At 43.5% G+C, this 14,318-nt stretch overlaps 1 protein-coding gene and 1 pseudogene across 2 annotated transcripts in view; one reads left to right on the top strand and one right to left on the bottom strand.

The window, feature by feature from the left end:
- RAD51B (RAD51 paralog B) overlaps positions 1–14,318 on the top strand; it is a 575,469-nt gene that overhangs the window by 535,607 nt on the left and 25,544 nt on the right. The window lies entirely within an intron of this gene.
- Positions 797–2,283, bottom strand: LOC128338846 (aldehyde dehydrogenase family 3 member A2-like; annotated as a pseudogene).

Below are 14,318 nucleotides of genomic sequence, written 5' to 3'. Positions count from 1 at the left end.
TTGTTTTTCAAGTTTAAGCCTTCAGATTCTCAAAGGAGTACATTCACATACAGACATAGGAAGCTGTCTTATACCAAGTCAGAGTCAGACCATTGGTCCATCTAGTTCATTATTGTCCACACTGACTGGCAGAAAAAGCTGCTGCTTTCAGGATGCCTTTGAAATATCCAGTCCTGATTTTAGTTTTATTTATTTATTTATTTATTTATTTATTTATTTATTTTATTGTTAAATTTATACCTCGCCTTTCATTAAGAAAATCCCAAGGCAGCTCACAATAAAATTTAAAAATAAGGTTATAAAAAAAGACACATTAAAACATTGCTATTTATTTACTGGAGAAATAAATTAAAAATATTTAAAAGAGGAATGGTGGGGGGGACAAGGGTAGGGAAAAAATCACAGTTCAAACAAAAAAGAGGGGGATACAAGTACATACTCCCAGCAAAAATCTTTAGACACTTCACAAGGAAGCAGCTGACACCACATCCCCAGGGCACCCCGCAAACATATATCAAGAACACTTTTAGACACTCGCAGCCTTGAATTCCTCATTTAAATTCCTGTCCCAGCAGCAGCAGAGGGGGATTTGGCTGCAGCTCACTTTTCAGCAGAAGGAAACCACCATGGAAGAAGAAGCTCCTTGGAGATGGCAGTATTTTTCTTTTGTGCACATCATCATTATCAAGATACAGCAAAAATCTTACGGATGTCTACAATTGGGGACAGCCCTCCCCTTGCAAGCGAGGACTCGAGAACAGTGTGCTACCTTCATGGCAGCCAATGACCCCTGGATTCAGAAAAACACAACTTTAATCACCATGGCCACCAAATTTCCAGAACTGCAAGGGCCACAAGCCCAATTTTGCTCTTGCTGAACCACTTCAGGATGAAGAACCTGGCCAGTTTATTTTCTTCTGGCTGTTGGGCAGGTAATGGATCTTGTTGACGGCTTCCACTCTTGTTGAGGGCCCAGATGAAGCAGGAGTGCTGGTTGGAGAAGGTCTCAAAACTATGCCAGAGGTGGTAGGACACCATCCTGTTGTTCCCAACGCCACCAAATGGCAAGCCAGGAAGCTTGAAATGCATGAGGATGCTGTTGGCCATCACGCCTCTGCTGGAGGTCTCTGCAGTCATCTTTTTGATGATCTTGTTGTCATCAGCAAAGACATAGAGGGCCAGTTGCTTCTCTCACTGATTGATGAGCTGGATGACTTTGTCCATGTTTTTCACAGCAACAATAGGAAGGACGGAACCAAAGATCTCCTCCTGCATGATCTTCAATTCTGGACTGACATTCGTGAGGATAGTTGGTGCTATATAGCAGATGGCTTCATCAGCCTCCCCTCCGTGAGCAGTCTTCTGCCCCTCCAGCATCCCCATGGTTCTCTTAAAATACAGCTTGCTTACAATCCTCTCGTAGATGGGGAACTTTTTAACATCTTCACTATAGAATTCATTGAGCTTCATCTTCGTGGTCACCACTATTCTTCTCTGAATGGACGGGTCACACAGGACGTAGTTGGGCATAGTGCATGTCTAGCTGCAATTCATTATTTCCCCCATGTGATCCGCCTGCAGGCAACATTCAGATCACAGTCCTTGTCAACAGAACAAGGGCTCTTCCCACCCAGCTCAAGTGTGATGGGCATCAGGTACTTGACAGCAGCTCCATGATTATTTTGCCCACGACACCATTGCCTGTGTAGAGGATGTGGTCAAACATCTGCTTCAGCAGCTCCATCGTCTCTAGGACCCCTCTGTTGACCACAGAAACAGGTCCTTGTCAATGTTAGAGTTAGGGAACAAGGTTAGAGCTGAGGCAACAGCTCTGCAAAGAGTTTGGCCATGTGTTAGCTGATCTCCAACGGCTTGACCACAACAGCATTCCCCGCCACAATGGCCCCAATCAGAGGCTGCATAATGAGGATAAAGGGGTAGCTCCATGGCCTGATAATGAGGACCACACTCAGCGGCTCATGATGGATATAGGTCTTGTCCGTCAGTGTCATGATGGTCTTCTCCACATGCTAAGGGGCAACCCATTCTGGGAGCTTGTCCACCTTCAGGACAATCTCTCACAGCATGCTCATTCTCATAGCTGAAGGTGTTGTGCTTGTTATTGTTGAGATCTGCCTTGAGGACCACGGCAATGGCTTTCTCCTTCTCCTGCAGCATCCTCTTCAGGGCCTTCAGCTTCTGGATGTGGAATTTCAAAGGGTACATTTTGTTCATGTTGAAAGTAGCTCTGGCCCGGTCCATGGCTCCCTTCACTCTGTCCATCATTGCTGGAAGGCCCGCTCCCTTGTCCATCTGTACGCAACCTCTCAAGGTTGGCATCTCTCTCTCCCACTCAACAACACTCCAAACCTCCTGCTTCCAGTCAGCTGACCGTCTTGCAGCGGCTTCTCCAAGGTTTCAGGCAGGAGTCTTTCCCAGCCCTGCCTGGAGATGGCAGGGATCAAAACCTGGGAACTTCTGCATGCAAACTCAGCCACTGAGCTACCCCCTCCATCATTTGATAGAGCAGTTCTGAATTCTCTTTAGTCTGCTGCACCCACCTGCCAGGTTCTTTAGCTTGCTGCTCTCCCATAGGTTTTACAGCACAGGGACCATGGAGAAGAAAAGCAAGTTTCTTACCTGTAACTGGTGACCTTCATGTGATCATCTGTTCATTGACACAGCCCTTCCTTCTCCCTGCTGCAGCAGTTTGCCTGACATATCAGGTTCGCTGGGGTGCTTATTGCATTGGGAGGGGGCATTCCTGCCAAAAATGCTTTGTTGAATACAAATAGAACAAATATTTATATACTGCTTTTCAACAAAAGTTTCCAGTGCAGTGCAGTGCAGTGCAGTGCAGTGCAGTTTAGATAGATAGATAGATAGATAGATAGATAGATAGATAGATAGATAGATAGATAGAATGTCTCCCTGTCCCCAAAAAGGCTCGTCATTTAAAAAAAAAGAAAGAAACATAAAATAGACAGCAACAGCCACTGGAGGGATGCTGTGCTGGGGATGAATAGGGCCAGTTGCTCTCCCCCTGCTACATATCAGAGAATCACTACTTTAAAAAGTTCCTCTTGCTCAGTTAGCAGGGTTAGCAGGCAAAGCTTTGGAAGATTCCCAATGACATACTGTGCTTTGGAAGATTCCCAATGACATACTACACTTAGGTTTGACTGCATAGATGACCAAAGAGCATTTGTTACAGTAAAAAAAATTTCCATATATCATCCTTTAAAACCTGCTTTGTACTTTATTGAATGTGTCCTATTACCTACTGTTGTGGTGAACAATCAGTTCCTTGCTCAGGGGTGTAGGTATCACTGAGCAGATGGGTTCAAGGAACCTCGGGCCCCCAACTCCTGCGGGCCTCCCAGCTCCACCCCTTCTATTCCTTTCATTATCTCCCTCACTTCAAGGGGCTGCCAGGGAGAAGTGTGAACATGGGCCCCCTCTCCCCTAGCTACGCCCCTACCCCTGCCCATACAATTAGAAAGGGGATGTTCAGAGACGGGAGCTTACCTGTTGTGACATCTTCCATGGATTACCCAATGCCCTCCTGGTGCATCTCTTTATCATGTGCAGGAGCTCATCATCTGAATCGCTGCTCTACAGATACTCCACATACTAGCTGCCCCATGCAATAAAGGGATGCATTGAGAGGACATCAGGATGTCTGCAGAAGATATTGCTACAGATGCACTCCCGTGTGTCCCCTTTCTAATCACGAGGGCATATGAATTTGCCAGGGACCTCCACTCATCATCTCAGGCCCTGCTCATGTCCACGCCACTAACAGAGATCTGGTTGGTGGGGACTAGAGATAGGGTCTTTTCAGTTGAAGCCCCTCAACTTTGGAACACCCTCCCTGAAGAATTTTACCATGTTCCCTGCCTCAGTGTTCTAACAACAACAACAACACACAACTAAAACACATCTTTTTAAAGAGCCTTTTTAATGTTCCATCTTTGGTTATGTCTGGTAGGTCTTTTAGTTTTTATAATTCTCGATTTTTAGCTTTTAAAATAACTTTTAATTGGAAACAGCAATGGCAATTCCAATTGTAGTTTTAGCCTGGACTTTAACCTGGACTTTTAGCAGGTTTACTTAATTTGGTTAATTTTATTAGTTTTATTTCATATTGCATCTCTTTTATTGTTGTGAGCCACTCTGAGCATTAGTGTACTGGAGGGGCGGGGTATAAATATTTTAAATAAATTAAATAAATTAATTAATAATATATATCATCCATATCATCCCCTAGTCTTGACTTCTAGAATTTATTGTTTCTATTCTCATTCCTGGTCTCTCAGCTTTGATTCCATGCTCTTCCTTGGCACATCTCTCCTCTTGCTTTTCACTTGACTAACCTCCTTAACAGCAAACATGGATTATGCTTTGCTTTGTTTAAGACTCTGAACTATCCCATGAGAGTGTGAAAAATTGCTTTTCAATAAGTTATGTATAAAGCAAAATTATTATTGGGAACCAGGAATGGGCTTGAATAAAGTACAAAATGTAAGAACTCCCTTGATTTCCTCGATGAAGTTAATTTTCCTGTCAGAAATTCCAGAGTTAAATGTTCAGAATATGATTCACATGCTTCCCCTCCCCTCAGGAGAGAGAGCAGGATCTGCTAGACATATGTTTTGAGCAAATCAGGGGGAGAGATGACGTGAGTAAGAAGCCTGGAAGGAATAGTTTGAGGAGTGTTCTGTAGCCTTGAATCTTTGCAAGATTTACTACCTTTGCTTATTGCACAAACCATTTTTTCCTGGAAAATTGCTAGCTGTGACCATTTTTTTTAAGACCCTGAGCAGTAAACAAGAATTTTGAAGGAGGAAGGAAGCCAAGGGAAAGTCAGGCCTATTAGTCACACAGCTGCATTTCCTGTCACAAAGGACCCCTGTTGAGTAATCAGTCCAAATACGCCCATTGTTCTTTTCTATTTTATTTTATTCTATTTTAATCTGGTAATATCTTTACTTTGGAGGAAGGAATAAAAGAAAAACAAGTCCCCATTGTTTTCAGATTTGCTATTTTCTTTTTTTGTATTCTTTAGTCATCCCAGGAATATGGACAGTGCAGATTGGATGTGGGCCAATTTATTTTTGAAGGCCCACTCACTACATTGTTTTTATACATATCAGGAGTGCTCCCATATCTCATACCAATATGTAATATGGAGGAGATTACAATGGCTCTAGAAGCGTCTGGTTAGAACCCATATTTTCCTCAGACACTATTGAAAACTATGGATTCTACTACTCTGAACACAGTCATATAATTGTAATCTTCTATATATTTAATTCTCTAAGGCATACCCATGGCTAATCCCATGTGTGGCAGCTCTTGCAAGAGTTCAGAGAGTTGCCAGATAGGCTAGCCACAGGATGGGTGGGAGAGGGGGAAATGGTGGCGGCGGCAGCGGTCGAAGAATACTGCAGTGGGTGGCCGGCGGCAGGACAAAACAGTGGCAGGCTGCACACCGCACAGGCAGGCAAAACAGCGGGGGGCGGGCAGGCAAAACGGCAGTGACAGTGGCCAGGGAAGAGGGTGGTGATAGCAGCCAGCCGGCAGGGCGGGGGTGTGGGAGAGAAAACACCCACAACGAGGGAAACGCTAACTTGGCAAAGAAGCACCTTTTAACATGGGGATTCTCTTTATTTAGCAGGGGGAGAGTAACTGGCCCTATCCACCCCCAGCACAGGACCTCCAGTGACTGTTGCTGGTGTCTGTCTTATGTTTCTTTGTAGATTGTGAGCCCTTTGGAGACAGGGATCCATCTTATTTATTTATTATTTCTCTGTGTAAACCGCCCTGAGCCATTTTTGGAAGAGCGGTATAGAATTTGAATGAATGAATGAATGAATGAATGAATGAATGAATGAAATAGACAGTGGCGGTGGGCGGGTGATGGTAAGGAGGCAGCAGAAGGGCAGGCGGTTCGAAGCACAGATGCTCTGCGCCCGGCCCATCTAGAACCCACGCACATTACCAAAGATAAGTAACATATCTCATTTTAGTATTACAAGCTTTGCCCAACAACATAACAATATCTGTCCTATATTATTTAAAACTTGATTATCTTTAACCCCGGACATCAATTGTGCCTGCCACATGTCAGTCATTTAAAGTTCCACTCTGAGTTTCAACAGAGGCATAAGCTTCTTTAAGCCTCCCTTTATTTATTTTACAATAATTTTAGACATAGGGTTGATATGCTGGAGCCTGCTAATGTCACAGGAGTATAACATAGGAGAAGCCTTAAGGTTTCTATAGAGTTGGTTAGAGCAGAGGCCTGGGAGCCGAGATGTTGGATTCCACGATCAGCAGTAAATTGAGTCGCGGGGATGCTGCCTCTTGAAGGCTCCAGAGTGCTGCTTCCCAAGTCTTTAAGCAGGGAGAGCGGAATCTGGGGGAGAAATCGTGGAAGATAAAGTCCTTGGACTGACTCTAATTCCCTTTTCTTCTCTCGCAGTGGGAAGCGCAAGACAGTGGGGTAAGGGGTTGAAGAAGATCAAGAAGCTTTACCCTAGGAAGGGTGAGCCTAGCTAACATATAGCTGTCAGCCAGCTAGGATTGATATGGGGTGATATGGCCACTGGCTGGCCCCACCCCCTTTGCAAGTATTATTATTATTATCTCTTGTTTACACAGTCAGACAGGTGTTGTTGACTGGTTTGTTTTATCCAGACATCGAGTCCTTCCCAAGGACCTGCAATGGCTGAATTTTATTGTCAGTTGTTATAGATATCATCGCAGAATATAGGCTGTTCCCAGTAAAGCTGCTTTTTGTAATTGGCTGATGGTGATTTCTGTGGCCCCTATGGTGTTGAGGTGCTCTTCAAGGTCTTTTGGAACTGCACCCAGGGTGCCAATTACCACTGGGATTATTTTGGTCTTCTTCTGCCACAGCCTTTCAATTTCAATTTGTAGATCTTTGTATTTGGTGATTTTTTTCTATTGCTTTTTCTTCTATTCTGCTATCCCCTGGTATTGCTATGTCGATTATTTTGACTTGTTTTTCTTTCTTCTCGACTACAGTTATATCTGGTGTATTGTGTGGCAGATGTTTGTCTGTTTGTAGTCGGAAGTCCCATAATATTTTTACATCTTCATTTTCTACCACTTTTTCAATTTTATGGTCCCACCAATGTTTGGCTACAGGTAGCTTGTATTTTTTGCAGATGTTCCAGTGTATCATCCCTGCTACCTTGTCATGCCTTTGTTTGTAGTCAGTCTGTGCGATCTTTTTACAACAGCTGATCAGGTGATCCACTGTTTCATCTGCTTCTTTACAAAGGCGGCACTTGCTGTTTGTTGTGGATTTTCTACTTTTGCTCTTATTGCATTTGTTCTTAGTGCCTGTTCTTGTGCAGCCGGTATTAAACCCTCTGTTTATTTCTTCAAGTTGCCATTCTTAAGCCATTGCCAGGTCTTGGTGATGTCTGATTTTCCACTTATATTGTACAAATATTGACCATGCAGTGGCTTATTTCTCCATTTTTCTGCTCGGTTCTTGACTTGTTCTTTCTTGTAGGCCTGCTTTGTTTCATTGGTGTTGAATAGTTTCGCATTATTGACCATTTGAAGTGCATCTTCTTCACTGTCCTTGATATATTCTTCAAGGCCTCTTTTCTCCTCCTCTACTGTTTGATGGACTTGCAGCATTCCTCTTCCACCTGAGCTGCGAGGGAGGTATAGCCTATCGACATCACTGCGGGGGTGCAGAGCATGATTGATGGCCATGATTTTCCTGGTCTTACGATCCAGCGTCTCTAGCTCTGCCTGGGTCCAGTCTATTATTCCTGCAGTGTATCTGATAACAGGTATAGCCCAGGTGTTTATGGCTTGTATGGTGTTGCCGCCATTGAGTTTGGACTTTAGGATTTTTCTAACTCTCCTGATGTATTCACTTCCAATTTTTCTTTTAACTTCAGTGTGTGCGATGTTATCAGCCTGGAGAATGCCCAAGTATTTGTAATGTTCTTTCTTTTCCAGGTTCTTGATGTTGCTTCCATTGGGCAGTTCTATTCCTTCTGTTTTTGTTATTTTTCCTCTGTTCATGATTAATGCAGCACACTTGTCTAGTCCAAACTCCATTGCTATATCGCTACTGAATATACGGACAGTGTTTAGCAGTGATTCGATTTCTGACTGGGACTTTCCATACAACTTCAGATCGTCCATGTACAGCAGATGCTTGACTTGACTTGATTTTTTAGATGTTTGGTATCCGAGGCCTGTTTTGTTGAGTATTTGTGAAAGTGGGGTCATGGCGATTACAAACAACAGAGGGGATAGTGAGTCCCCTTGGAAAATGCCTCTTCTAATGCTAACCTGTCAAAGTGTCTCGCCATTGATTGTTAACTGTGTACTCCACATGCTCATTGCTTTTTTTATAAATATATGAATGTTTTTGCTGACATTATTATTGTTGTTGTTGTTGTTGTTGTTATCATTATTATTATTACTACTACTACTACTACATTTATATCCCGCTCTTCCTCCAAGGAGACCAGAGCGGTATACTACATACTTGAGTTTCTTTTTCACAACAACCCTGTGAAGTAGGTTAGGCTGAGAGAGAAGTGACTGGCCCAGAGTCACCCAGCTAGTTTCATGGCTGAATGGGGATTTGAACTCGGGTCTCCCCGGTCCTAGTCCAGCACTCTAACCACTACACCAGTATGGTTGAGTGTACACAGCACTCATAGTGCTGCTAGCCAGCTGGCTACCAAAGTATCCCTCTTCTCTAATGCACAGAACAAAACTGCAGATAATGAGACCTCAGGTCCATGGGAATGAGGGGTTAGGTTCTTAGAGGGCAAAAAATGCAATAAAAAGGCAGAAATACATAAAATAAAGTACCATGCTGTGCTTTCCAAGTGTCTAGGTATCCAGCAAAGCCTCCATGTTTTACACAAAACATATAGAGCTGCCTTCTACTGGGTCAGACCATTGGTCCGCCTAGTTCAGTTTTGTCTACACTGACTGGCAGCAGTTCTACAGGGTTTCAGACAGGGATCTCCCCCCGCCACCCCAGCTTTACCTGGAGAGGCCAGGAATTTAACTTGGGACTTTCTGCCTGAAAGGCATATGCCTTTATCCTTATTAAAGAGGAACAAGATTTTGAGGAATTGGTCTGGATTGAGGGATTGCTCATGTTGTCCCTCTTCTTGGCTACCATTACACCTTTTTCTCTTTGTTTTTTTACATGGTTACATTGTGCTATAGCACTCATCCACCTAGAAATCTTCTTAATTTTGTGTGCCAGTTTCTTTAGCTTAAGCTAAACATGGCTATTTTGTGATCATGTTTCAATATGTTGCTTCCTCCATATTTCTCTGCAAACTACATCAAATTTAGTCAGGTGTGAAGTGTGCAATTGTCCACAATCAGTATTTCTGAAGAAAAATCTTTTTCTTCTTTTCTTTTTTTAAAGGCTGAAATTCTAGGAGGAAGAAGAGCATATATGCATAAAATGACTGATTGTTAATATGGGGACAATAAAGGAAAATGTTTAGATGATATGAAGCGAGAGTGCTGGTGGTCACACACACATTCTTTATGTTCTTATGGACAGGTTTAAAAGGGGAATAGACAGATTCATGGAGGACAGCGATATCAGTGGCTCCTGGCCTGGAGAGCTGTATATTTCCAACAGGATCAGAGGAGGCATGCCCCTGAACACCAGGTGCTAGGGAACGCCCTCTTTCCCCCACTTGTGGGCTTCCTAGATGCACCTTGTTGGTCACTGCATGAAGTAGGATGCTGGACTAGATGGGCCTTTGACCTGATTCAGCAGGGCTTTTCTTATATTCTATCACCATCCATTGCTAGCATCACACTGATTCTTCCCTCAAGGCTGGAACAATACTTTGAGAGTCCTTTCATTCTACTTTCAAATCTGATGCAAAGTAGTTCAGTAGAAAGAGATGAGCTAATATGATAGAATTCCTCCACACACACCACCCCATAGTTGGTGTTTGTGATGTGGGGGCATTCTCTGTCTAGCTAATGAGATTCCAGTAGCAGGAGGAGAAATGTTCAAAGCTTTGGAAAACATGGAATGCCTAAGTTGCTCAGTTTTTTTATTTTTTGTTTGTTTTTAAAAGAGTGCCACATGGCTCAATAACCGCAGCATCAGAAATGGCAAACCGCACATAATCCAGGTGGCCAGGCCACCTATGAAGAATGATAATGAGCCCAGTTTGGAACATATGTCAGCCACTGACTGTTATGCCCCTTGCTGTGTAGTGCCCAACTGGGTGACAGTGGAAAAAGAATACCCTGTTTGGGTGGCTGTATAAACAACAGGCAAATCATTGCTCTTTATCTCCATAATAACTAGCCTCTGGATACTTCATAAGTTGAGATGTTTACATTTGTATGTAAATTAGTGGCAGTGCCATGTAATTTCCTTAATTTGTGCGTATTCTTCAAGTCTCATATGTAATGGGTTCCAAACCACAGTTTACAAGCAAATGCAAATTACAGCTTCTACAACCAGTGAAGTTCTTTAAGTGCAAGTCAGGTTTATACACAAATTACACTGAGGTATTTTGGAAGGTTCTTTATGTGTAGTGAGTAATGTGATTTGCGTTTTCAGACCCACACATGGATATGGCACTGAAAATAAGATATTTCTGTCCCAAGAGTTAATCCCACCCAAGCTGGTTGTGCTCATGTTTGCTGTGTCCCCCACGCCTCCCTTTTTTGTGATGCACAGTTTAAGATTCCCTTTTGGCAGAATTTTATCCCATTCATTTATTCTGCTCTACTTCTTTTTGTAAGGTATTTTAAAATGTACTAAATAAATAACAAGGCTGGGATCTAGAAAACTACCTTGTACACTCTCAAGGGCCAGGACATCCCCAGTGGGATTTTTGACTCTTATTTTGTTAAATCAGGGGTGTTGAACTGCAGCCCCCCAATTGTCTTTGGCCTACAACTCCCATCTTCCCTGGCTGCTGGCCACTGTGACTGAGAATGAGGGGAGTTGGAGGCCAAAAACAGCTGGAGGGCCACAGTTTGACACCCCTGTGTTAAATAGTAGATTTCCATTTTGCCATCTGCTTTTGGAAGTGCTTCAAGTTCAAAAGTGATTTGGCATATAGCATGGTGCGCTGCTGTTTTAAGAAACAAAACCCAAAGTCCTGCTGGGCAAGTAGAACTAGTCATGCTGTGCTTTGGTTTCCAGCCAGAATAATTTTCCTCCTCGGGTTCTAAAAGTAAGAAGTGGGCTTTCCAGTGGAAGCACCATTGGTAGAGAAGGCATGCATTCCTCTCCGATGCCCTTGTGTTGGATTCAGGATGCGGAGCATGGACCTGGATCTCATGCCAGACACCTGCTTGTCTCTCTTATGTTGGTTGACAATTCTGGGAACAAATAGAGCAGCTTGTTATTTTTGATTTGACTGGTTTGCTTTTGGGTTTCTCTGGGGTCCTACCCTTGCCTTGGGGGACATGAAAGTTCAACATGCTCCCTCTCTTTTCATTATTATTTTGGGAAAACAACAAGCCCTACCAACCAAACCATCTTTATTTTTTCTTACTTTGTGTCTGCATGGTAAATTAATTTGCTTCTGTTTAGCTTAATGTTGACTTGCTTAGAAGTTCCACATTTGTGGCCTCTGTTTTTGTTGTTCAGTTTCTCCACACGAGCCTTGAATAATTCTGAGGCACTTGGTGTCTCTCCTTAGGTGTAATAATCTAGTGGTAGTATAAATAGTAGTCGTCTGGTTTCTGCCATTCTCCAACCCATCTACTCCTGCTGTTTTCTTAATTACTACCATTAATTCAATTGTTACACGTTTCCCATTTATGTGAGCATTTCCTATAGTCAGGCCTTGGCCATTTTTCTTTGGATCTAAAAGCCAGCCCAAAAATTTACAAGCCAGACAATGGATACTTGGCAAAATTACCAGACTTAGTGACAAGCATTGTGTGGTGGGAGGAGAGTAATTATACACCACCACCACACAATAAGGCCCTCCACACAAGCAGTGTGGAGAGCCTAAGAGGGTTCTGCGGGGAGAGCAGGCAGCTCACCCTGGGTGTCCGGATCGGCCGTCCACATGATTACCAGCTCCATCAAGGAGCCAGTTAAGGTGGCCAGGATCGTAAGCGACCTGGCCCCTGGAAGTCCCAGAATGTCCCGTGCTAGTGCACGGGGCATTCCGGGGAGCCCCCTGATGCTTCTTGGTTGGGGGTCTCCCCGTGAGTCGCTGCAGCCTGAAGCTGCATGGTGGTGGCACACGATCAAGTCAACGGGGTAAGTGGAGCGCTTGCACTGCTAACCTCATTTAAAGGTGGGGAGAATTAAGTGGGCTTGCTGGTTTGCGGGCTTGTTGGATCCCTAAGGCTGGGCTCCCTTAGCCCGGTTTCCACTGCACATGTGAAAAGCCTCATTGTCTGTCACAAATTTACTTCTTTTCATCCCCTTTACAAGTAACATATTAAGAACAGAAATGGGGCTGCCAGGGGGAAATAAATATTTTATTAAATAATTCTGCCTCTGAGTATCCTAGTCTAGGTGCCATTTCTTCCTGGCCCCTGCGATTTGCCAAGCCCTGGCTTTAGTATTGTTACAAAATGACCATCCCTGTATACATTAATCACTGCTTGATGGGCCCACAGGATGGTACGGAGTGGCTCTACTGATGACTCTGAATGTACCCTGAGTTAGCAAAGTCATGAAGTCCTATATAAGACTCACATATCACACTACAGGAAGGACTGAAGTTTGATGATGTCATTCTGCCCCTGCCCCCACTGGGAGAGCAATCGATGTAAAGAGTGGCAGTTTCAGGCCAGCAGGACTGAGACAAAGGCAGACACATGAGACTTTAGGAGCTGGAATGGAGACTTCAGGCAGAAAGGAGAAGTATCTCTAGTTTCAGTTTGACCCGTTGATATAACCTGTTGCAGTGCTCTTAGGAATATTCTGCTACCTTCCAGTTTCACCCAATGCTCAACTTGTATATTTGTGTAAATAAACTGTAAATCTTCCGTACTCCAAGAGTAACCAGGATTGAAGGTGCATAACTTGCAACCCTCAGGACTTCTCACTGCTTGAAGTGGAGCAGTTGAGGCAGCATAACACTATTTTCCATGTTATTGTTCATCATTGGGATTAAACTACCATGCTAGCACAAAGTACGATCAAGCTCTAACTTGATGTTGGTTCCTCTAACTGATGTTGCTGGAACTTGACCTATGCCTTGGGCCACACTACTTGCCTTATGGCCCATTGGGCCAACCACCGTCACACACACACACACACACACACACACACACACACCCTGCCAGCTAATCACTTGAGGGTCTTACCCTTCTGGGCCCTGAATGCATAGCACTGTCCAAGGCAATAGTCTAGGCGTTACTAACAGACTGGCTCCCCCTTCCTGCTATGGATATGACTGTGGGCGGTAGAGTGGAGAAATACCCATTTTCCTCTCCATCACTGGGCATAAGGATATTGTGTTTTCCACCACCACCATCCTCTAAAGCTACCCAGGATGAAAGGAACCAGTCTTCTTTTTCCCATAGCACATCCTTATATCCCCATTCCCCCCTGCTCCTCTCAACATGCAATTCTGAGAGTAAATTCTGCTTTTGAGCTCCTTTCTCTTAGATGAAAATGCACAAAAGAACAGACTCCTAAAGGGTTAATCCAACTGCAGTAAAAATAGGGAGGTGGAACACAATTTTTTAGCCTTAATAAAATACAGGTGTTCTTACTGTAGAGTTTTTTAAAATTATTATTTTAAGTTCAGCCTAGTACTGCAGTAAGCATGTATAAACAAGAACAGAGTGCCGTGGAAAAATGTGCTATTGAATAATGAGAAAGCAGTTTGGTAAAGCAGCGGTGGGCTGTACTAGGGGTTTATGAGGAATGCAGCAGTCCTTGGCTGAGGTTTACCTTAAAGTTCACAGAAGGGGGAAAAAGCACATAAATCTTACATGAACTGTTCCTCTGACAACATGAATCTACCCTCAAGTGTATTATACCAGGGGCTAACTCTTGACATTCCTCTCACTGCTTTCATGCCCTCTCTTGCTGTTGTTTTTGTTCACTTTTTCCTCTTAGGAGAGACAGATTATTTTCCCATCCTCTGCATGTGGCAAAAACATAAGGGAAACACATACAAGTATATTTAAACACATGACTAAGTGATCAGTTCCCAAGAGCAGAACTATCTGCGCACAAGTGCACTTTTCTTTCTCTAAGGAGACTACTTGAGTATTCCTTTTTGAGAAATACTAAAAAAAACAGAGTTTAACAATAATATTCAACAGAGCTT

Source organism: Hemicordylus capensis, chromosome 1 (assembly GCF_027244095.1).
Source record: "Hemicordylus capensis ecotype Gifberg chromosome 1, rHemCap1.1.pri, whole genome shotgun sequence".
Classification (NCBI taxonomy): domain Eukaryota; kingdom Metazoa; phylum Chordata; class Lepidosauria; order Squamata; family Cordylidae; genus Hemicordylus; species Hemicordylus capensis.
Note: the sequence above shows the minus strand (reverse complement) of the source record. Positions and strands in the feature narration are given on the sequence as shown.